At 45.4% G+C, this 23,595-nt stretch overlaps 1 pseudogene; it reads left to right on the top strand.

Moving 5' to 3' along the window:
* The first annotated feature begins 527 nt into the window (after positions 1–527).
* LOC102135305 (ribosomal protein uL30-like) lies at positions 528–1,691 on the top strand (annotated as a pseudogene).
* Positions 1,692–23,595: the final 21,904 nt, after the last annotated feature.

Genomic DNA, 23,595 nt, shown 5'->3' on the forward strand with positions numbered 1-23,595 from the left:
AATTTGCAGTACTCTTCAAAGGTTGCCACCTGACCTTCTGATGGAAATTTGTTGTCTTCTTGTTTCATCCTTGCAACTGACTTTCTTTTCTCTTTTTTTTTTTTTTTTTTTTTTTGAGACAGAGTTTCGCTCTTGTTGCCCAGGCTGGAGTGCAATGGCAGGATCTCGGCTCACCGCAGCCTCTGCCTCCAGGGTACAAGTGATTCTCTTGCCTCAGTCTCCTGAGTAGCTGGGATTACAGGCATGCACCACCACACCCAGCTAATTTTGTATTTTTAGTAGAGACAGGATTTCTCCATGTTGGTCACGCTGGTATTGAACTCCTGACCTCAGGTGATGCACCTGCCTCCGCCTTCCAAAGTGCTGGGATTACAGGCATGAGCCACCATACCCGGCCACGACTTTCTTTTTTTAAGCCACAAAACAAATCTCAATGTTTTCCTTGTAAAGAATACTTTTGACCACAAATGTCGCTCTTTGGGGTATGACAGCAGTAACTACTTTGAAAAACCACCAAATACACTAGAAAGATGGTGGAGCAAGAGCAAAGAAAAATTCCTTTGGTTCCAGAAAATCTCCTGAAAAAGAGGAAAGCTTATTGAGCCCTCAAAGCCATTCGGGCAAATCAGGCACTTTTGGCAAAGGATGAGCAGAGGAAAGAAAAAGGGCTCAGGTTTAAGTGACTGGAATTTTTTCTAGATGATTCCTGGTGGCAGAAACATGACAAGGTGCACCTCAGACAACTAGAAGTGAAACCTCATGCCTTAGAATTGCCAGATAAACATTCCTTGGCCTTGCCCTTCCTTCCTTCCCTCCCTCCTTCCCTCCCTTCCTTCTTCCTTCCTTCCTTCCCTCCCTTCCTTCTTCCTTCCTTCCTTCCTTCTCTCCCTCCCTCCCTCCCTTCTTCCTTCCTTCCTTCCTTCCCTCCCTCCCTCCCTCCTTCCTTCCTTCCTTCCGAGTCTCACTCTGTTGCCCAGGCTGGAGTGCAGTGGCACGATCTCAGCTCACTGCAACCTCTGTCTCCTGGGTTCAGGCGATTCTCCTGCCTCAGCCTCCCCAGTAGCTGGGATTACAGGCACCCACCACCACGCCTGGCTAATTTTTGTATTTTTAGTAGAGGGGTTTATCCATGTTGGCCAGGCTGGTCTCAAACTCCCTATCTCAGGTGATCCTCCTGCCTTGGCCTCCCAAAGTGCTGAAATTACAGGCTCCTTGGCCTTTGTTGTACTCATTGAAAAGATTAATGGTGTGAGTTTACTGGTGCAGAGAACCATTGCAAGGCTTCGCCTGAAGAAAATTTTTAGTGATGTCTCTGTAAAAGTCACTCCCCATCACTTAAAAATGCTTCATATGTGACCTTATGTGACCCAGGGATTTCCACCTGGGAAGTTTGTCTGGGAACTCATCTTGAAATGTCGACAAGCCACAGTCGAAAATAAGACCATCCCTCTGACAGACAGCACAGTGATTGACGAGTACCTGGGGAAGTTTGGTGTCATTTGCTTGGAAGACCTCATTCATGAAATTGCCCTCCCCGGAAGTATTTCCAGGAGATCTCATGGTCCTTGCACCCTTTCCACCTCTCAGTGGCCTGTCACACTGCCAAGAATAGAGTGGGCTTCCTCAGAGAGATGGGCTTACCTGGCTCTCAGGGTGAATGCATCAATCAGCTCATCCACCAGCTGAACTAGAACCAGAATATCTGAAAGCACAGTGCAGGGGAAGCATGTGTTTTTGTTTTTTTGGGAATTATTATGAATTAATAATCTTCGGAGAAGATTATTTCCTGTTTTACCTTCAAAAACAGAAAGGAAAATTCAAAGGAAAGACAGTAGGTTATGTTCATGGCAAGCACCTCTCATCACAGTCCAGTTCCAAGGAAAAATTCCAATATTTTCTACATTGGCTGCCACCTCGTCTGAAATCAGCACATGCCATGGAGGAAGGAGTCCTGCTTTGTCGTATCTTCTATCTTAGGGTTTAATTGTTGCTGAATGAGTAACTCAAGCATTTGTACAGGCTCCCTAAGACTCCTGTAGCAATGGACCAAGTCCAGGGACATAATTGAATCTGGAGATTTCTGGGGCCTTGTTTTGAAAAGACTTGAAATACATGTAGGAAGAAAGGCACAAAAGTTCAGTTGTCTCTGCTGTGGAAAAAAAAAAACCCACACCAGGTATGGGGGTTTTAGGATCTACCAATAACTCATTATCTTAAAGGTTAAGAGCCTTGATCTAAAAATCACTGGAAAAATGAGATCAAGGGACCAGTAAAATGGGCCAGATTCTTTCACTGTGAATATGAACTTTCAATGTCCCACTGAAACATGAGATATTTCCTGGCTCTTCCTCTTCAGGTTCTAAAAGATATAAAGTCTTTAGCCTGCAGAAGGTAATCTAAAAGCCTGAACCATTGAAGAATAGTCCTTGAAGTAGCCTCCTGCCTTAAAACACAGATCCCAGCTATCAATTAAGTCTTTATTCTGCACTTGAGCCTTCACTGGCAGAACTGTGTCACACTCTTGTAGGCACCTAATAGTCCCATAGATTTTTTTTTTTTTTAATAAACATAGAAATTGTCCTTTCTGGTCATAAAGCTTGAAACTTAATTTGTTTTATCTGAGTTCCTTTCTCAGGAAAGGATTCCCAGGCTTCTCAAAGAAAGTATCAAAGAATTGAAACTCACCAGATCACCACAATGAGATGCCAGACCCCTCATTTATCATGATTGCTTCCTTGCCCCTCCCTAGTTCTTGTTTTCTTACACATTGTAACATTTCTTCCCTCCTACATAAATCCCTAGTTTTAGTAGTTTTAGTTGGTCAAGGAAATGGGTTTGAGACAGATCTCCCATCTCCTTGGCTGCAGCACCCAATTAAAGCTTTTTTCCTGGCAATACTAGCCTCTCCACCATTGGCTTTCTGTGCGGGGGAGCAATAGGGGTTTTGGTAACACGAAGAAGAAAACTTCCCAAGTGTATTGTTATAGGACTGAGTACCATGGGAGAAATGGAAATGATAGACATTATCCCTGGATGAATCAGAAATGACATGAATCACATCGCCAAGACCTGTTGGAGAAGTTTGGGATCATGACAGATGAACTACTCAGAGCCTTGGGAAACATAGATAGACGATGATGAGCCCAATTTCTCCACCTCTGGCAGAGGGCGATGGGGTTGTTACAACTTGTGCTGACAAAGAGGAAAAGTCTCCTCTCATCCGCCCCTCGGTGATGGGATGAAATTATAAAAGCTGTTGTTTTACATGGGGATGTCTGTGTGGCGGAAGCATTGCAAACCCCCACAGCATGTCTGTTTGCTGTGCCTTTTCCTTTTCTCTTTGCTTGTGCAAACTGTGCTGGGGTTGTTTTGTTTTTTGTTTGTTTTTGTTGTTGTTGTTTTAGACAGAGTCTTGATCTGTCGCCCAGGCTGGAGTGCAGTGGCTCAATCTCGGCTCACTGCAACCTCCACCTCCCAGGTTCCAGTGATTCTCCTGCCTCAGCCTCCCGAGTAGCTGAGATTACAGGCGTACGCTGCCACGCCTAGCTAATTTTTTGTATTTCAGTAGAGATGGGGTTTCTCCGTGTTGCCCAAGCTGGTCACAAACTCCTGAGCTCAGGCAGTCCGCCTGCCTCAGCCTCCCAAAGTGCTGGGATTACAGGCGTGACCCACCGCGCCCGGCTGCAAACTGCTCATTTTAAAAGATTCCTCCAAATCCATAATCTTGTCCATGAATACTCCAGTATCTGTTGATCTTTTCCTAGTTTGATTCTAGAACTAATGATCATGGTGCCCTTCACCATGGCTGTTTTATCATCTGTGTGTCCCATCTTTTCTAGCCGGTTTGCAGTTTCTACTGGTAGAAACTATATTTGAATTTAATTTTTGCTTGTTAGGTTTTCCTTTTAGGGCCTTTCCCATAGGATGAGTGAGTTAAAGAACTAATACATGCTTGATTTTTTCTATATGTCAGCCTTGGAAATTCTATTTTCTTGGTGATTTGAGACCGTCCCAACTTCCTCCCTTGAATGTTTTTTTGAGACTCTGTTAAAACAAAACAAAACTCATATCCCAGTTTTTGTTTTGTTTTGTTTTGAGACAGTCTTGATCTGTCATCCAGGCTGGAGTGCAATGGAGCCAACTCACCTCACTGCAACTTCCGCCTCCTGGGTTTATGCAATTCTTGTGCCTCAGCCTCCTGAGTAGCTGGGATTACAGGCACGTGCCACCATACTTGGCTAATTTTTTTTTGTATTTTTAGTAGCGATGGGGTTTCACTATCTTGGACAAGCTGGTCTCAAACTCCTGCCTTCAAGCGATTCTCCCTCCTTGGCCTCCCAAAGTGCTGGGATTACGACGTGAGTCATTGTGCATAGCCAAGTCCCGGTTTTTGATTCAGAAAACGTGATCATGGTGGCTTATCATAGCAATTCTCCAATATATCAATTTTTATCAAAGGATTGATTGCTGAACAATTTCCAAGTGAGTTTTAACGGCCAAAGCTCCCCTCTTACAGGAGAGGCAAACACTGTGGTCCACACTGACCCTTGCTCTCCTAGTCAGCAAATTGTATTCTCATTATCATCTAGAAAGGTGAGTACCATGATAATTAGTTTCTAACAAGAAAAGCCTGAGGTCACCTCCCTTAAAAGAATGTGCTACTGTGTTGGTTTCTGTTGATCAGCAGGACACGCATTTTCAGTTGTTCCCAGGAATATTGTTGGGTTTTTTTTGCTGATGTGGTTTAACTTATGATCAATGACTCTTACGTCTCAAGGATGCAGCCAGAGTCTGGGGTCTTGAGCTTTGGGTGACCCTACCTTAGGGTGAGGCCCCTACTTCTCAACTGAGAATTTGACCTAATTTACACTGACCTTTGTATAAAGCAGAGGCTGCTGCTGGCTGCACAAGAGAATGTAGGAATAGGCCAAGAAAGCATTTCTTCTTGGTTCAAACGTCTTGAATCCACCTGGCTGTGAAGGTAGACATGTGGATGAAGTTTTATACAATGGGTTTTAATCTTGTACAAACCAGAATCCTTTTGAGAGTGAAAAGGGATACTAAAAACAATTTAAAAAAAAAATTAATTGACCTACAATAGGAACAAGCTGGGACTATCCCAGGAAATATAACATTCGAAAGCTCCGAACCTTCTCTAAATAACAACTCACAGATGCATTTGCTCACAAAATTGTGCACATAAGTTTTGAGGTTTCATAGAAACCTCCTGAAACCAACTGAGGAATCCAACTGAACTGGCGAGAGGAACCAAAGACTAAAAATCCTGATTTGAAAATTCTGTAATTTACTTTGTTCCAGAAATCTTGCTATCTGTAAACATTATAGCCTAGGCAACATAAGCTAGACTCTGTCTCTACAAAAAAATAAAAACACTGGCCGTGTGCGGTGGTGGCGGTAGTGTGCACCTGCAGTCCCAGCTACTGAGGAGGCTGAGGAAGAAGGATTGCTTGAGCCTGCAGGTTGAGGCTGCAGTGAGCTATGACAGTGCCTCTGCACTCCAGCCTGAGCGACAAAGCAATACCCTGTCTCAAAACAGCAACAACAAAAACTTTTGTTCATCCTTTCCATGACTCAGCATTTATTTATACATTGATTGATTGGTTGATTGATTGATTGAGACACAGTTTCACTCTGTCGCCCAGGCTGGAGTGCAATGATGTGGTCAGACGTGAGTCATTGTGCATAGCCAAGTCCCAGTTTTTGATTCAGAAAACATGATCATGGTGGCTTATCATAGCATTTCTCCAATATATCAATTATAGCTCACTGCAGCGTGGAGTTGCTGGGTTCAAGCGATCCTCCTGCCTCACCCTCTCAAGCTGTTTTATTTATTTTTATTTTGTAGAGATGAGATTTCCCTATGCTATCTAGACTGGTCTCGAACTCCTGGGCTCAAGCACTCCTCCCGTCTCCAGCACTCCTCCCGTCTCCACCTCCCAAAGTGTTTGGATTACAGGTATGAGCCACCGTGCCTGGCCAACATACATTTATTGATCACCTGCTGCTTAAGCATTTTGCTGGATCATGGAAAGACAAGAATCATTAGAGTCCTTTCCCTTGAGGCACGATCCTTCTTGTTTGAAAGGCGGATAATTGCAATGCTTCACTAGGAGTTTTAGTAAAGTACTGCCATGGCTTAAGGAAGAACATTCTTAATTGAATTTCTGGATTATCTTTTTGAGTCCATCTTATTTCTGGGGCTGGCAAAGGAGATGACACCTGAATTGAGTTTTGAAAGTTTAGAGATATAGGCCGGGCTCAGTGGCTCACGCCTGTAATCCCAGCACTTTGGGAGGCTGAGGCGGGCGGATCACCTGAAGTTGGGAGTTCAAGACCCACCTGACCAACATGGAGAAACCCATCTCTACTAAAAATACAAAATTAGCCGGGCATGGTGGTGCATGCCTGTAATCCCAGCTACTTGGGAGGTTGAGGCAGGAGAATCATTTGAATCTGGGAGGCAGGGGTTGCACTGAGCCGAGATCGCGCCATTGCATTCCAGCCTAGGCAACAAGAGCGAAATTCTGTCTCAAAAAAAAAAAAAAGTTTAGAGATATGTTGCTAGTGATAGAAGACTGATAAAAATGTCCAACGGGTGTGAAGCAACCAGTTCTTCGCATTTGTTCCAGATGCAGAAATGAGAGTAAATCTCACAAGCTTGAAGACCAGTACCATTGCTAGGCAGCATAGGACAGGGGTTAAGAATGCAGTTTCTTTTTTCTTTTTCTTTTTTTTTTTTTGAGATGGAGTCTTGCTCTGTCGCCGGGCTGGAGTGCAGTGGTGCGATCTTGGCCCTCTGCAACCTGTGCCTTTCAGGTTCAAGCCATTCTCCTGCCTCAGCTTCCCAAGTAGCTGGGACTACAGGCGCCCGCCATCACACCCGGCTAATTTTTTGTATTTTTTCAGTAGAGATGGGGTTTCACCATGTTAGCCAGGATAGTCTCAATCTCCTGACCTTGTGATCAGCCGGACTTGGCCTCCGAAAGTGCTGGGATTACAAGTGTGAGCCACCGCCCCCCGCCTGCCCAGCTAATTTTTGTATTTTTAGTACAATGGGATTTCACTATGTTGGCCAGGATGGTCTTGATCTCTTGATCTCATGATCCACCCGCCTCTGCCTCCCAAAGTGCTGGGATTATAGGCATGAGCCACCACGCCTGGCCAAAATTGCAGCTTCTTAATCCAGTGACCAGGTGTAATGGTTAGTTTTATGTGTCAACTTGGTGAGACCACAGTACCTAGTTATGTAATTAAACACTAGTTTAGATGTTGTTGTGAACGTATTTTATAGGTGTATTTAACATCTGCATCAGTTCACTTTAAGTAAAGCAGATTATCTTCCATACTCTGGGTTGGCCTCACCCACTCATTTGAAGGCCTTAAGAGCAGAAACTGGGGGTTCCTGGGAAAGAACATCTGAGCCTGGGCAACATAGTGAGACCCTGTCTCTACAAAAGTTAAAAGTGAAAAAATCACCCTGGTATGGTGGCATGCACCTGTAGTCCCAGCTACTCAGGAGGCTGAGGCAGGAGGGTTGCTTGAGCCCAGGAATTCGAGGCTACTGTGAGCTGTGATGGCACCACTGTACTCCAGCCTGGGAGACACAGCAAGACCAAAGGAAGGAAGGAAGGCAGGAGTGGGGGGAGGGAGGGAGGGAGGGAAGGAAGGAAGGAAGGAAGGAAAGGGAAGGGAGGGAGGGAAGAAAGAGAGAGAGAGAGAAGCTATAGGACTGTAGCATCAACTTCTGCCTGAATTTCTAGCTTGGTGAACTGTCCTACAAATTTCAGATTGTCAACGTCTACAATAGCATGAGCCAATTTCTTAAAATACATCTATCTGTATCTGTTTTCTATTGGCTCTGTTTCTCTGGAGAACCCTCTGCTACATCAGGGTTGGAGATGGTGTTTGGATCCTGGATCTCAATTCTGATTTCCGTACTTCCTAGCTGCATGACTTTAGACAAATTACTTGATGTGCCAAAATATCAATCTCTTCACATGTAAAATGAGATAATAGTAATTCCCTTACAGGGTTGCTGAGAGGATCAAATGAGCTGATGCATTTAAAGTACTTAGCAAATTCCCTAGCCTGGGTTAAGGCTTCAGAAATGTTAGCTCCGATTCTATTTTTTGGTGAAACTTTTTTTTGACCTTATTTTAATTAATCAGAGGTGTGGAGATAATACAAAATTGTGCATCCTGAGAGCCTGAGTTGTTCGGGGGGGCAGAGTGTCCTGTTGTTTTTGGAAGTGCCTTTGACCCAGCATTTTCCGTCCGCCATATGAACAGCCACAAGATGGTTCTGCAGCTGCCACTTCACCAGCAAAGTGGGTCACCCCCAGGTGGGCTGAGGAAGTGATTCTGGGAAGCACAGTCTGGACACCGGGACTGGTCACTGGGGAGCAGCAGCTGTAGATAGATTGCTGCAGTGACCCACGGCTCAGGGGACACATTAGGATTCTGTTTGAACCCACACATTGTGTAACCCAGGAAGCGAGAAGTGATGCCCCAAACAGCACTGGACTCAGAATACATCAAGGCTACTAACCATTGTCTGTCCCTTGATTGAAATGGACTGCTTTGCAGAGGAGCCCATCTAATATGTACTGTGTTGAGCCACTCAGTATTTGTGGTGGGTCTTCTTGCTGCATTTGTTTGTGCATATGCTTGAAATGTACAGAAGGGTCTGTATGGCATAAGTTCGCTGAGTGGAAAGGCCCAGTGTCCAGTCTATGATATCAAGTGCTGTACCATTCCTGGTCATTGGAGAGGTCAATGCCCCTCAGGCAAATGGAGGGGCAGGCCCCAGGTGTACATTTATACAGAGTAGAGTGATTTGGTTGGAATGGAGCCTTCGTCAGAGAGGACAGCTAGAGAGGCAGTTCAATAATGCCCCTGCACATGTGCTGGCTAATTCGTATGGCTCTGGAAGGGGTGGCTGATTGCTTTTGACAGTGGTGATATCTATTTAACGTTGCTCCAGTATAGGTCAGTGAGCCTGTTGTTACTTGGAAAGGGAACTAGTGAAACCACAGTTTTCAGTTTTGGATGATTAGTGGAAAATCCATTTTTTTTTTTTAATACAAAAAGTTGAAATAAGGTGACTAGGTATCTACTGGTTTTTTTGTTTGTTTGTTTTTCTTTTTTTTTTTTTTGAGACAGAGTCTTGCTCTGTCACCCAGGCTGGAGTGCAGTGGCATGATCTCAACTCACTGCAACCTCTGCCTCCTAGGTTCAAGTGATCCTTTTGCCTCAACCTCCCAAGTAACTGAGACTACAGGCATGCACCACCACACGTGGCTAATTTTTGTATTTTTGTAGAAACGGGGTTTCATCATATTGGCCAGGCTGGTCTCAAACTCCTGACCTCAGGTGATCCTCCCGCCTTGGCCTCCCAAAGTGCTGGTATTATAGGCATGAGCCACCGTGCCCAGCCTAGGTATTTACTAGTATTCCAGCCCCCAACTCCCTCTGGCCTAGAGCCTGGCCTGGTACTGCTCCGAATCTGATTGTGATTGGAGGGATCCACTCCAGTCTGTATGGGCCCAGGGCCACACATCCTCCTGGGCAGACTGAACAAGCTTAAGATCAATCTTGGGCCAACTGGTGATTTTAGGTCTGTGCATCAGACACTCCAGCTCTCCTACCATTTGAACACACAGTAGGATTGCACTTCTCAGCTCACTTGCAGTTGGAGAAGGCCACGTGATCAATTCTGGCCAATGAGATGGAATGGAAGTGACCTGAGTCACTTCTGAGCTGGATGGCTTAATTACCTCTGTGATACCCTCTGGTGTTCACTTTTCCTCTGGAATAGCCTACTGGCAATATTTAAGATGGTCACTTTTCCATTGGCCTGTGTTCCTAAGAGGTTACGATGAGAAGACCCCACCAGATGACCAGAAATGGACCAATGGCATGCATGCTCGAAGAATTAATCCTTTACTGAACCATCCATGGAGATTTTGGGGTTGTTCATTGTGCGGCATAACCCAGTCTGTCCTGACTGATCAGGAAACCTGATCATTGAATGATCATAGAATGTCATGTAATCGGCCGGGCTCGGTGGCTCAAGCCTGTAATCCCAGCACTTTGGGAGGCCGAGACGGGTGGATCATGACCAGGATATCGAGACCATCCTGGCTAACACGGTGAAACCCCGTCTCTACTAAAAAATAAAAAAAAACTAGCCGGGCGAGGTGGCAGGCATCTGTGGTCCCTGCTACTCGGGAGGCTGAGGCAGGAGAATGGCGTGAACCCGGGAGGCAGAGCTTGCAGTGAGCTGAGATCCGGCCACTGCACTCCAGCCCGGGCTACAGAGTGAGACTCTGTCTCAAAAAAAAAAAAAAAAAAAAAAAAAAGAATGTCATGTAACCAAACTTGCATTTCTTAGTTGTATTTGCATCCTGAAAGTTAGTCTCACATTCCCCTAAAAATTGTTCAGTGGTCCTTTCATCTGGAGCTTCCTCAGAATATAACGATACAGACCCCTGATAGATCCCTTCATCTTCTAGAAGTGAATATTTGAGAACTTGTTTGGAATTTGGCCGGGGTCTAGAAGTGAGAAGGCAAAGTAATTTTCCAGTTACTAGTTATCAGAACTTGAAGGGATCCTTGCAGTTGATTGTCCAAAACTTTAATTTTACCAAGGAGAAAATCAAAACTCATAGAAACCAGGAGAGTAATTTAACCAAGGTCACAGCTTGCTAGTTGGTTATTAGTAGAGACAGGCCCAGGACTCAGGGCCATTGGTTACATTTTATTTTTCTGTGTAACGAAGGGACTATGTATAAAGGTCAAAAAGGAGTTTGCTGGCCTCATAGTCAGCTCTGCCCAATAGAACCATAATGTAAACTATCAATGAGCTATTTTTGGTAGCTACAGAGGAAAGTATAAAGAAAGAGACGAAGTTAATTTTAATAATCTATGTTATTTAAACCAATATGTTAAAAATATTACCAAAGGGATGATTTTTAAAAAGAAAAACACTTAAAAAGCCAAAAATAGTATTACATTTTAACTTGTAATCAATGTAAGAATTGTTAATCAGATATTTCACTTTGTTGCACTAAGTCTTTCAAATCTGATGTGGTGAGTTTTTCTAAATTATTTTCTTTTTTTGAGACAAAGTCTCAGTCCGCTGCCCTGGCTGGAGTTCAGGGGCACCATCTCAGCTCACTGCAACCTCCCCGTCCTGGGTTCAACCGATTCTCCTGCCTTAGCCTCCCGAGTAGATGGGATTACAGGCACACACCACCACGCCCAGCTAATTTTTGTATTTTTAGTAGACACGAGGTTTCATCATGTTGGCCAGGCTGGTCTCAAACTCCTGACCTCAGGTGATCTGCCTCCTCGGCCTCCCAAAGTGCTGGGATTACAGGTGTGAGCCACTGCGCCCAGCCCCAATGTGTATTTTACACTTAGAGCATATCTCATTTGGACTAGCCACATTTCAAATGCTCAACAGCCACATATGGCCAGTGCCTACCCTGTGGGACAGCATAGCTCTAAGTTCTCGGAGGGCAGGGGGATTTCAACTCAGTTACTTTTGTTAAATACCTGACTTTGTGTCACACATGATGTTTCTCATTATCTTCATGTGGATACCAGACACCATAATACCTGGCCCCTTGTCACTTCATAGGGATGTGAAGGCAATTAATGAGATCATGTCTGAATTCAGCAGAAGGTTCTGTCTAAATTCAAGGTGCTATTCTCTTGTATGCATCTGTGGGGAAGTCCCATTAGCACCCATGGGAACTATGCATGTTACTGTAATGGAAAAACAAACACTCCTCATCAGGCAAGGAAAAATACTAGGTTACTAACAGGGGCGCGCTCTTCTGTGTGGGTGGGGACTTTCTGCTGAGAGGTGACGGAGTTAGAAAGTCTTGTTGTGCTGTCACATGGGTGAAGAGCCAGATCTCGGCAGGCTGCTGGGCAGGGGAGGTGGGAAAGGTAAACCAGTGCGCGGTGGAGGAGTGGGATGGTGTAGACTATTGTGTTCAGACCTCACCGGTGCCCACTGTCTCCTCTTGTGGCAGGACACTAAAGGAACAATAGGCAGAATGCTGCTTTTCTAGTGTTCAGAATGGCTAGTTCAGGTTTACTTTTCTGGCTGAGTTTGGACAAGCTCCTGTTAATCAAGCTGTGGGATGGAATTTCCGGGGACAGCAAAAGGTGCTATTTTCCCTCTTGCAGGAACTCTCTCCAAATTGCAAAAAGTACAAGTTACCCCCACAAAATGCTGGGAATCATGCTTGTTACAGTCTTGCTTCAATCCTCTAGTGTATTTGGTAAGCATTTTAGAAGCCTTTAAAATAGTACTCTAAGGCCAGGTTCCATGGTGTGCCTGCCGTCCCAGCTACTAGGGAGGCTGAAGCAAGAGGATTGCTTAAGCCCAGGAGTTTGAGGCTACAGTGAGCTATATCATACCTGTGAATAGTCAACACACTCAAGCCTGGGCAACGCAGGAAGATTGTCTCTCCACAAAAATTAAATTAAATTAAGTTATTTTAAATAGTGCTCTAAGCCATGGGTGGGCGTGGCTTGCCTTTTCAAGCTAGGCTCTATATTTATATAAATGAATTGAGCCACGCCTCAACACCCCACTATTCCCAATCAGCTTTTCAGAGTTATCACACAATGGGCACACACACACACACACACACACACACACACACACACACATTCTTTTTAGCCTTGGAGCACAGGTAAGGCTGGGGAAGAAAGATTTAGGGAAGTCTAACTGTGTATGATTTTTGCTCCTAATAGCTACTTTTAATTTAACACCTATTCTCTGCCAGACACTTTGCATGTACTATTTCTCCTCCATATAACTGCCCTTAAAGGATATTATTGTCTCTATTTTACAGATGAAAAGAACTGAGCTCCAGAGAACTTAAGTAACTTGTACAAGGAGATAAGAATATAATAATCTGAAACTTAGAAATAAGCAAAAAAAGAATGACTGCCAGCATGTCTTTTTAGTATCATCAGAAGCTCTACCTAACAGGCCATCCTACTTCCAAGGATTATTGAAATCTCTAGGGAGAGTACCTTTGAGTAATTATTTCTTATGATTAGGGCCTATACTCTGTGAAACTACAGAGTTCAAGTTTTAACTTCATAGATTATTAAATTATAAACTATATTTCTCCCATAGGGATGCAAATTATTTCTTTCTGTTATAAAAAATAATCCCAAACGTCACAATTTTATTGACCAGTAACACAGTACCCAGTTTTATTTTTTTTTTTATTTTATTTTATTTATTTTATTTTTTGAGACAGAGTCTCGCTTAGTCGCCCAGGCTGGAGTGCAGTAGCGCGATTTCGGCTCACTGCAAGCTCCGCCTCCCGGGTTCACGCCATTCTCCTGCCTCAGCCTCCCGAGTAGCTGGGACTACAGGCGCCCGCCGCCTCGCCCGGCTAATTTTTTGCATTTTTAGTAGAGACGGGGTTTCACAGTGTTAGCCAGGATGGTCTCGATCTCCTGACCTTGTGATCCGCCCGCCTCGGCCTCCCAAAGTGCTGGGATTACAGGCGTGAGCCACCGCGCCCGGCCTGTACCCAGTTTTATATCTAACAAACTCATTTCAACTTTTTTTTTCTGATAGGATAAATACCCATTTCTCCTCCCCTCCCCTCCCGTCCCCTCCCGTCCCCTCCCTCCCTTCCTCCCTCCCTCCCTCCCTCCTTCCCTCCTTCCTTCCTTCCTTCCTTCCTTCCTTCCTTCCTTCCTTCCTTCCTTCCTTCCTTCCTTCCTTCCTTCCTTCCTTCCTTCCTTCCTTCCTTCTTTTTTTCCTTTTTTTTCTGGAGTCTCACTCTATCGCCCAGGCTGGAATGCAATGTCACGATCAGAGCTCGCTGTAGCCTCAATCTCCAGGCTCAAGTGATCCTCCTGTCTCAGCCTCTGTAAGTAACTCATGCCACAGGCACACGCCGCCATGCTCATGCCACAGGCACACGCCGCCATGCTCATGCCACAGGCACACGCCGCCGTGCTCATGCCACAGGCACACGCCGCCGTGCTCATGCCACAGGCACACGCCGCCGTGCTCATGCCACAGGCACACGCCGCCGTGCTCATGCCACAGGCACACGCCGCCGTGCTCATGCCACAGGCACACGCCACCGTGCTCATGCCACTATGCACAACTAGTGGAAACAAAATTTGTAGAGAGGGGCCTTCCTAAGTTGCCTAGGCTGGTCTCAAACTCCTGCTCAACAGTGATTCTCCCACCTTGGCCTCCCAAAGTGCTGTGTGAGCCACCGTGCCCAGCCAATAAATGCCCATTTTCTTTTCTTTTTCTTTTTTTGGAGACGGAGTCTAGCTCTGTCACCCAGGCTGGAGTGCAGTGGCATGATCTTGGCTCACTGCACCCTCCACCTCCTGGGTTCAAGCGATTCTCCTGCCTCAGCCTCCTGAGTAGCTGGGATTACAGGCTCCTGCCACCAGGCCTGGCTAATTTTTGTATTTTTAGTAGAGATGGAGTTTCACTTTGTTGGCCAGGCTGATCTCAAACTCCTGACCTCGTGACCCGCCTGTCTTGGCCTCCCAAAGTGCTGGGATTACAAGTGTGAGCCACTGCACCTGGCCGGCCCCTTTTCAAATGCTCTTAGAATCACCTTTGCCATCTTATTTGTTCCCTCATTAATTAGTTAAACAAATATTTTACATGTGCTCATTATATGTTCATATGAGGGTCAACATAATATTATGAAGGGTTGAGGTTTTACTCTACCTGTAAGTTAACAAGTTAGCCTGTCATGATTCAATGGATGCTGGCAGAAGACGTGAAACCCCTGGGTCAGAGACAAATGACTTTATGATGAATGGTACAGCAAGCAGCATGGGCACCACTGTATTTGTGCCAGTTTGCCTTTCCTCTGCAAGTCCCATAAGGGTGATGTGGACAGACCTAAGTAGATGCCTATATATTCAGTGTGTCACATTATACTAAACTTAAGGAACTTGAATCTTTTATAATGCTTAGTAAGCCTGGATTCCCGTTTTCTCCAGAGTGAGACATTATCTCTACCTTCTAAGGTGATATGTTATGTAAACATCCTTGTAAGGGCAGCTTGGAACAAAGTACCTTGCTTGTAAGATATTTAGAAACTTAAGAGACCAATGGAGAATTGTCTCCCAACAGTCAATTTTAAAAAATTATACCCTGGCCAGGGTGTAACAGCTGTAAATGACCACGCCTGGATTCTTCCTGGCTGCAATGTCTGGGCTGTTTCCACCATACTAAGAAACGCCAAGTCCCACTGTATGTGACCCACAAAAGAATCCCCCACTACTATTAGCTCTTTGTATCTTTTCCAACGTAGGATGGAAGTGGCCTTGGTTTGAAAAAGATACATCAAAGCACAAAAGAGATGGTAATTAATCATTTTATTACCAAAGCCCTACATGTCTTGAGATGCTTAAAATACTTAATTGTGATAGAATTTTAAGAGAACTCTAAAACTACAAAAACTTTAAGGCAATTAAAACACTAGTCTGTGAGCAATTTAAGAGCAGGGACCACATTTTATTTGTTTTTTTAATCGTCGGAACCTAACACAGTGTCTGGTACCTAGTAGGTGTTCACCAAAATTTTTGTCAAATTAGTGAATAAATAAATTAAGAGGGAGGAACACTCCTTTTTACCTCTTTCTTATCCCGTTTCTCTTTGGTCCTTTCCTTTCCTAGCAAACAAAGCAGGTATCTGTTGAACTCATTTATGCCCTTTGCTTCAGCTGCTTGTTCCAATAACTTATTCCATATGTTTATTTCCTTTAGTGTGAAAAGATTTGGCTCAAGTTTTCTTTTTTATTTATAGTTTCCTGAGTTTTCAGTCCTGTCTCTGCTCGCCTGTTCCCTTTCCCATATACACACACCCGGGAGTGTGAAGGAGCAAGTGCCGACAGCTACAACCGCGTTTCACAGGTTCTTGAAAGGGTTGCTGTTGTTTCTGGACAGTCATCCTGAGCTGCTGTCCCCAGGCCAGCGAGGCCGACTGCTTAGCCTGCAGCCTGGGCCACACTCCTGAGACACTCTGCCCCCATCCGACTGGCCACATGCCCTCTCGCTCCTCAGGTGAGTGCAGCCCATATGGTGACAGAGCAAAATGGGGACAGACCCACTGAGCTCCCACAGGAGCCTAGAAGTATTTGACAAAAGGCCGAGCTTGGAAGGGCACGGTGAGTCAATCTGCTGGCCCAAAGGAAAACCAGAGATTAGAGATATATGCTTAATTAATAGGGGGTGAGGAAGCCATTTCCAGACTCACCCTATAGTTTCAGAAGCAAATTATGAATTATTGCCTCGAGAGTTAGGCTTTAGAGTGTAAAGTCCATTTTTGTGTCAGTTGAGGAGCCTAAACAAATGTTGAATGACACAGTTTCTCTTTTTCTTTTTTTCCTTTTTTTTTTTTTTGGAGACAGGATCTTATTCTGTTGTCCAGGCTGGAGTCCAGCGATGCAATCATGGCTCACTGCAACCTTGAACTCCCAGGCTCAAGCCATCCTTCCACCTCAGCCTCCCAAGTAGTTGGAACTCTAAGCATGCACCATCACGACTGGCTAATTTTTAAATTTTTTGTAGAGAGGGGTCTCCCTATGTTGTGTAGGCTGGCCTCGAACTCCTAGCCTCAAGCAGTCTTCCACTGTGGCCTGGGATTACAGGCATGAGTCACTGTGCCCAGCCTAATGGCACATTTTCTGATTGGACATTAGAATGCCCAAGGGTCGAGCCTAGCAGTGTGCTCCTTCTGGGTGGTTTAGGGGAGGCAGATGCTCTGTGGCTTCAGGGATGCGTAGCACACTTAAGAGCCACAGAGTTACCCTTTCCCTGTACTCCACTGAGGCTACATGTAAAGTGCCTTAGTCTGGGGTCATCTTGTTTTCTCTCTCTCTCTCTCTTTTTTTGTTTAAAATCCCCATTTAGCTCCAAGCAAAAGAAGGAACTGGCCTTTCTTTTGCTTATGGAAGGGTGGATAATGACTTGCATATTCCGGGAGAGTGGTGAGGCTCACCACCTTGATAGCTACATTTCATCTGGGCTTCCCAAAGGAGGGGAGGACGAGGAAGAGGTTTTGGCAGGTCTTGTTCAGTTAGGGCTGGGCAGCAGCGAAACAGGCTGCCTGTCAAGTCCTGAGTTGTCCAAGCTGCAGAAGGAATTCTGCTTGATATAGGAGGCTGGAATAGATTATGTCTAAAGTCTTTTCTGAACGCACGGCTGAGGGTTTCCCCACATTCAGCTTTCTTACAGGAGGGCAGTATGGTGTGTCGATCAAAAGCAGAGGCTGAAACAAATCAGTCCAGATTTCAACTCTGCTACTTACAGCCTGTGCTGTGTAGCCTTAGGCAAAAGTCTGTGCCTTCATTTTTTCATCTGTGAAATAGGCACAATGACAGCAGAATCTATTGCATGAGAGCTATGCTGCCTCATCTCATGGAGCTGGTGCAAAAAAAGTGGATTAGGCTAGGCTCTGTGGCTCATGCCTGTAATCCCTGCACTTTGGGAGGCTGAGGTGGTTGGATGACTTGGATGAATTCAAGACCAGCCTGGGCAACATAGTGAAACCCCATCTCTACTAACAGTCCAAAAAATTAGACTGGTGTGGTGGTGTGCACCTGTAATCCCAGCTACTCAGGAGGCTGAGGTGAGAAGATGCTTGAGTCTGGGAGGTGGAGTTTGTAGTAAACTGAAATCGAGCCACTACCTTCCAGCCTGGGTGACAGAATGAGACCTTGTCTCAAAAGAAAGAAAGAAAGAGAGACAGAGAGAGAGAGAGAGGAGGAGGAGGAGGAGGAGGAAGAGAAGAAGAAGAAGAAGGAGGAGAAGAAGAAGAAGAAGAAGAAGAAGAAGAAGAAGAAGAAGAAGAAGAAGAAGAAGAAGAAGAAGAAGAAGAAGAAGAAGAAGAAGAAGAAGAAAAGGAAGGAAGGAAGGAAGGAAGGAAGGAAGGAAGGAAGGAAGGAAGGAAGGAAGGAAAGAAGGAAGGAAGTTAATACAGAGAGTGTGTAGAACGATACCTGGCCCAGAGTCTGAGATTGATAAAGAATCACTATTATTAACTGTTTTAAACACAAGGGTGCTGGACACGGTGACTCACGCCTGTAATCCCAACACTTTGGGAGGCTGAGGTGGGCGGATCACCTGAGGTCAGGAGTTTGAGACCAGCCTGGCCAGCATGGTGAAATCCTGTCTCTACTAAAAATACAAAAACTGGCCTGGTGTGGTGGCGGGCCCCTGTAATCCCAGTTACTTGGGAGGCTAAGACAGGAGAATCACTTGAACCCTAGAGGCAGAGGTTGCAGGGAGCCGAGATTGTGCCACTGCGCTCCAACCTGGGCGACAAGAGTGAAACTCCATCTCAACAACAACAACAACAACAAATGAACAAACAAAAAGGTTCTGAGTTCCCATCTTCCTTGTGATAAGTGGTGGGGTGCTTTCTGTCTTTTCTCATAACACATCCCCCATGCCAGATTCCTGGGAACTGAGCAGAGCAGCTGGGCAGAGGAGGGAGGAGCAGAGATGTGATGTGACAGCAGGAAGGTGGGAAAGAATCAGCTCTATCCTCCTGCACAGTGCAAGTCACAGCTGCAACCATCCTTCTCGTTTGCGGTGGCAAAGGAGGAAGAGGCAGTGCGATGGCAAATAGGAAGGCCACCATCAGTCATTGTTGTCATTGTCACCATCGCCTTGCAGATCAGCCACGATCCTGCCTGCACGGAGCAGGCACTCAAGAAATGCCATTCCCTCCCCTGGGCTGATTTCTCCCCAATCTCTGCTTTTCAGTCGCTTCCCTTTTACCTGTTCCGGGGCTGCGATTCCAAAAGCTCTCCAATGCCCTCCCTCCACTATTGGCCTCACTCTTCACAGGTTATGTCACCTCCCTAGGTACAGAGGCCATAGAGACCTCTGGGAGAACCACTCCATGTCCCGACTCTCTTTTTCCTTCTTTCTTTCTTTTCTTTTTTTTTTTTTGAGATGGAGCCTTGCTCTGTTGCCCAGGCTGGAGTACAGTGGTGTGATCTCAGCTCACTGCAACCTCTGCCTTATGGGTTCCAGCGATTCTCCTGTCTCAGTCTCCTGAGTAGCTGGGATTACAGGCATACACCACCACGCCCAGCTAATTTTTGTATTTTTAGTAAAGACGGGGTTTCACCTTGTTGGCCAGGCTGATCTCAAACTCCTGGCCTCTGTGATCCGCCTGCCTTGGCCTCCCAAATTGCTGGGATTACAGGTGTGAGCCACCTCACCTGGCCACTGTCCCTACTTTCAAACCTGGTTTTCCCTTGCTGTAACTCGTTAATCCATGTGCCTGAGAAAATAGCAGGTCCCCTCCTCTCTGAGGCTAAACTTTGTGCTACCTGGGCACGACACATGAATCCCTTCTGTTTCATTTGCCACAGTCACTCCCTCCTATGCTAACAGTGAGAGCCCTCTTATCTGAATATTCTGTTGTTTCCTCTCCTTTAGCTCCCTCCTTGGAGCTGACAAACATGCCCATGTCTCCTTAAACCTAAAATCATCTACATCCCTGTCCTGTCCTATCTCAAGATGCTACTCTGTCTCCTTTCTATGTTGGGAAATTTATTGAGCAAGGAAGTCCTTTCTCTTTTCGTCCTTGGGTGATTTAATGCACTTATGTGGCTTTGACCAACATTTAGATCTCTAGTTGTGACCTCTCCCTGTCATCTGCTCCTGAGGTTCCATGGGCGTTTCCAGTGTGATGCATCCCCAACCAAGCACATCGCGTTCCTCCCTGAACCAGCTGATCTTCCTCCTGCCCCCTCTTCCATTTGGAATAATGCCGTCACCACCTGTGCAGTCTCTCCGACCAGAAACCTCAGCGTCATCCTGATTCATCCGCTCCCTCAGCCTCCACATCGAATGAGTCACAGAGAGATTTTACTGGAAGATTATTCCCAGCACGTGCTTGCTGAGTCCCCTCAGACTTGTTTCTCAAATCTGACTTCCTACCCTTCACTCCATTGCCCCTCTCTGTTCGGGTCCTCAACTTTCCCTTGAGCTACTGCACCTGTCCAGCCCCTCTCTCTCTTCTACCAACCTCTCCCCTTGCATGGGCCTCAGTGTGTCCTGCCGAAATGCACACATTGACATCCTAACCCCCAAGGTGATGGTGTTAGGAGATGGGGCCCTTGGGAGGCGACTAGGTCAGAAGGGCAGAGCCCTCATGAATGGGATCAGTGCCTTTATAGAAGAGTCCTCAGGAAGCTGCCTTGCCCGTTTCACCATGTGAGGGCACAATGAGAAGCCACTGTCTATGACAACCAAGAAGTGTGTCCTCACCAGAAACCAAATCTTTTTTTTTTTTTTTTTTGAAACAGAGTCTTGCTCGGTCACTCAGGCTGAAGTGCAATGGTGCTATCTTGGCTCACTACAACCTCTACCTCCCAGGTTCAAGTGATTCTCCCACTTCCCAAGTAACTGGGATTACAGGTACCTGCCACCATGCCCAGGTAATTTTTGTATTTTTTTGTAGAGATGGGGTTTCACCATGTTGTCCAGGCTGGTCTTGAACTCCTGACCTCAGGTAATTCACCCGCCTCAGCCTCCCAAAATGCTGGGATTACAGGCGTGAGCCACCACACCCGGCCACCAATCTATTGGTTCCTTGATCTTGAACAGCCCAGTCTCCAGAAATAAATTTCTGTTGTTTATAAGTTACCTAGTTTATAGTAGAGTTGACTCTTGAATGACATGGACTTGAACTGCCTGGGTCCATTGATTTGTAGATTTTTTTCAATAAATTTACTGAAAAAGTTTTTAGAGATTTGCAATAATTTGAAAAAACTTGCAAACTGCTGCAGCCTATGAGGCAAATATAGGCAAAAAAAAAAAAAAAAACCTGAAAAAATTAAGAAAAAGCTATGTCATGCATGCATAAAATCTATGTAGATACTGGTCTGTTTGTTTGTTAATCAACTTTATGTTATGGGTAAGGTGATGTGGTTTGGATCTGTGTTCCCACCCAAATCTCATGTTCAATTGTAATCCCCAGTGTTGGAGGTGGGGCCTGGTGGGAGGTGATTTGGTCATGGGGACGGTTTCTAATGTTTTAGCACCATCCTCCCAGTGCCGTTCTCATGATAGGGTTCTCATGAGATCTGGTTGTGTGAAAGTATGTGGCACCTTCACCCTTTCTCTCTTTCTCCTGCCCCGGCCATGTGATATGTTGGCTCCCTCTTCACCTTCCACCACGATTGCAAGTTTCCTGAGGCCTCCCAGAAGCTGACAAATGCTGCCATGCGTTGCTGTGTCTCCCAGGCTGGAGTGCAGTGGCGCAGTCTTGGCTCACTGCAACCTCCGCCTCCTAGGTTCAAGCGATTCTCCCGAGTAGCTGGAAAAAACAAAAACAAACAAACAAACAAACACCACACATACACACAAAAAGTAAGACTAGTTAAGAGGGATAATTGGAAGCATTTTAGTTGCAATAATTAAATAATGTGTGAGAAAAATGTAACAAAATTTTTTCTATCCTCTTCTACAGCATTTTAGTTTAACACTTTTAAAACTCTTTTATTGGTTATTGATTTTTTCAGCTTTATTGAGGTAGAAATGACAAATATCATTGTAAAAATTTAACATATGTAATGTGATGATTTGATATATGTGTGCATTATGAAATGATCGCACAATCAAATGAGTTTTTATTTCTATCACCTCACCTAGTTATCATTCTTTTGTGTGTGGTGAGAACACTTGAGATTTACTCTCTCAGCAAACCTTTCTTTCTTTCTCTTTTCTTCCCTCCCTCCCTCCCTCCCTGCCTCCCTCCCTTCCTTCCTCCCCTTCTTTTCTTTTTCTTTTTCTTTTCCTTTCTTTCTTTTTTTTCTTCAAAGGCTCACTCTGTTGCCCAGGCTGGAGTGCAGTGGCATGATCATAGCTCACCGCAGCTTCCAGCTCTTGGGTTCAAGAGGTCCCCCCACCTTGGCCTCCCAAAGCACTGTTATTATGGGTGTGAGCCACGATGCCCAGCCAGCAAATTTCAAGTATACAGTACAGAATTATTAACTCTAGTCAGCAGCTGTGCATTAGGTTTCCAGAACCTATTCATCTTTCTTTTCATAGCTGGGATCTCACTGTGTTGCCCAAGCTGGACCCCAACTCCTGACCTCAAGGGATCCTTCTGCCTCAGCCTCCTGAGTAGCTGGGATTACAGGCACGTACCACTGTGCCTGGCTTGAATTTATTTATCTTATCACTGAAACTTTGTCCCCTTTGACCAGCATCTCCCATTTTCTCCACCCTCAACCCCTGGTAATCATCATTCTTCTCTCTGCTTCTGTGAGTTTGACTTTTTTAGATTCCACATGTGAGTGAGATCATGCAGGCATCTGTCTGTCTGTCCCTGGCTTATTTCAATGGGCATAATGTCCTCTCCGTTTGTCCAGGTTGTTGTGTCTCCTGGCAGATTCCTATTCATTCTTCAGAACTCAGCCAAGTCCTGCCTTCCGTGTGGCTTCCCCTCGCTCCCCTGGACTGCTTGCTCTCCTCTCTGTGCTCACCAGCTCTTGCTTCACTCCTCGACTCCAGCACTTTCTAGACACTTAATCCAAGTTTGCTAGATGTGTGAGCAGGTACAGGGTGGAACCAGGTTGATGCAACAAATTGATGGGCATTACTGATGAACCTGGGGTGAAAGTTCTGTGTGTACATTTGCAGAAAGATGTTTGTGTTTGGGAGAGGATTTCTCCTGCTCAGGCTAATTTCTGAAGGGTAATTTCCCACTTGATTAGCATGAGCTCTAGCTAGATAGGTATAGGCCCCATGGGTCAATGCCATCTCTTTTGAAAATTGTGTCAGATTATACTAGGTCTAAGTGAAATTATTATCAATAGTGAGGACTGTAGTGATTATTGCAGTGATATCCTCAAATTTCTTCTTTTTTTTTTTCTTTTTTCTTTTTCTTTTTTTGACACAGTCTCACTCTGTCGCCCAGGCTGGAGTGCAGTGGCACAATCTTGGTTCACTGCAACCTCTGCCTCCCAGATTCCAGCGATTCTTCTGCCTCAGCCTCCTGAGTAGCTGTTACCACAGACACTGTGGGAGGCTTGAGGCCCATGACATCAATTTAGGCATCCAGAGAAGGTGGGAGGCAGGCGAACGGGTTGGGGGAAGGTGTGGGGCCCTGCTAGTCTTGAATGTCCCCTCCAAAACTCATGTTGACACTTAATTCCCAATGTGGCAGTATTGAGACATGGGGCTTTCGGAGGTGGTTAGGTCTTGAGGGCTCTGCCTCCGTGAATGGATTAATCCATTCATGGATTCATGGATTAACAAGTCAATGGATTAATGGGTTATTATGGGAGTGGAACTGGTGGCTTTGTAAGAAGAGGAAGAAAGTCCTGAGCCAGCCTACTCAGCTCCTCTGATGTGACACCCTGTACCACCTCAGGGCTCTGCAGAGTCCTCACCTGCAGGAGGCTCTCATTAAATGTGCCCCCTCGGCCTTGGACTTCCCAGCCTCCAGAACTGTATAAAATAAATACCTTTTCTTTTTAAATCATTCACTTTCAAGTATTCTGTTATAAACAACAGAAAATGA

The sequence above is a fragment of the Macaca fascicularis genome, chromosome 4 (genome assembly GCF_037993035.2).
Source record: "Macaca fascicularis isolate 582-1 chromosome 4, T2T-MFA8v1.1".
In the NCBI taxonomy this organism is placed as follows: domain Eukaryota; kingdom Metazoa; phylum Chordata; class Mammalia; order Primates; family Cercopithecidae; genus Macaca; species Macaca fascicularis.